Source organism: Otolemur garnettii, unplaced genomic scaffold, assembly GCF_000181295.1.
Source record: "Otolemur garnettii isolate 467f Iridium unplaced genomic scaffold, OtoGar3 scaffold00046, whole genome shotgun sequence".
NCBI classification, from domain to species: Eukaryota; Metazoa; Chordata; class Mammalia; order Primates; family Galagidae; genus Otolemur; species Otolemur garnettii.
The window spans coordinates 10823829-10825015 of record NW_003852441.1 but is presented as its reverse complement, the minus strand read 5'-3'; the positions used below and the strand labels follow the sequence as shown (position 1 = coordinate 10825015).

The following is a 1187-nucleotide window of genomic DNA, read 5'->3' as shown; positions in this document are numbered from 1 at the left end:
ACAGCTAGAAGTGGTAGGTTGAGGCTGTCTGATGTTAAGGTCAGTCTCTTATGTACCAAGTGTACACTGTCCATGTTTTGTGTCAGGCCCCATGCAGACACAAACAATACTGACATCCACTCATCTCTTCCCCTTAGTGACCATCTCCCTTTCCCCTCCAAATACAGTGATAGAGGAAGCAAAGTGGGAGAGAGGACAGGACAGTTGTTTGGAAGATGAGTGGCTCCCACAGTACGTAGACAGTGAAAATGGGGAACCTCTGGCCTGGCTGAGGCGTCAGGACTTGGATTTCTTCTTTCCATTTCAAAGCACTGAAATCTTGCTTAACTCCAACTGAGCAAGGAGGCGGGCAGGGTTGCCTCATCTCTAGGCAGCAGGCACTGGCCTTCCTGGCTCTAACCCACTTCCTGTCCTTGTACCTCTTTTGTCAGACGGTGATTCTCACTCTTCCTGCTGACTTCTACTTTGTTCCAGCAAGTTCAGCGTGGGCCCCTGTGTGTTGCCGTGGATTTGATCAGCTGAGGCCTGGGACCCAGGACCAGGTATGCTGGGATGATGAGAGGCAGGGGGAGGAGGAGCTGATTAGGGAAGGTCTGGTTCTAAGGTCTCTCACTCTCAGCTGAGAGTCACCAGAGGAGGGGGCTGCCACACTCTGAGGAAGGATCCTCTCTGCCCTTGTCACAGGCTGAGGTCGGTTTGTGAAGTTGGCTATGCCCTTGTGGGGGATGATGCAAGGGATTTGCTTTGGTGGCTTCCTAAACCACACTGTCTGTCTACCCGCCTCCAATTCTGATCACCTTGATCTGGTTTCCTATTTCCTGAATTGCCCAGTTAGCATTTCCCTGGGTTGCAGAGGGAGTTTGTCTGGAATTGACAGAGAGACATAGCATGCTGCTCTGAAATCACACAGGCTGACCAATTTAGGGGCCTGCGATTAAGTCCTGGCTCCTTGGCTTAATAACTTATGGGCAAATTGCTTCCTGCCGAACCTGTTTTCTTTTCTACGAAATGTAAAACGTCTCTGCTTTATTGAAGTTTGTAATGTTTAAGCAGGGTAGTGATTGTAAAGGTGTTTTACAAATTACATGATTCTTCAGGGTTTGGGTTTGGGTTTACTTTGACAGTTTTTTTCTTTTTCTTTTTTTTTTTTTTGAGACGGAGCCTCAAGCTATCCCCCTGGGTAGAGT

General features: G+C 48.5%; 1 protein-coding gene across 1 annotated transcript in view; it reads left to right on the top strand.

Annotated features, from left to right (window-relative positions):
• The first annotated feature begins 406 nt into the window (after positions 1 to 406).
• Positions 407 to 1187, top strand: part of NDEL1 (nudE neurodevelopment protein 1 like 1) — a 57389-nt gene continuing 56608 nt past the window's right edge. Inside the window, exon 1 of the mRNA XM_023513985.1 lies at positions 407 to 542. The gene's annotated coding sequence lies outside the window, so the exon portion shown is untranslated. The remainder of the gene's footprint in view (positions 543 to 1187) is intronic.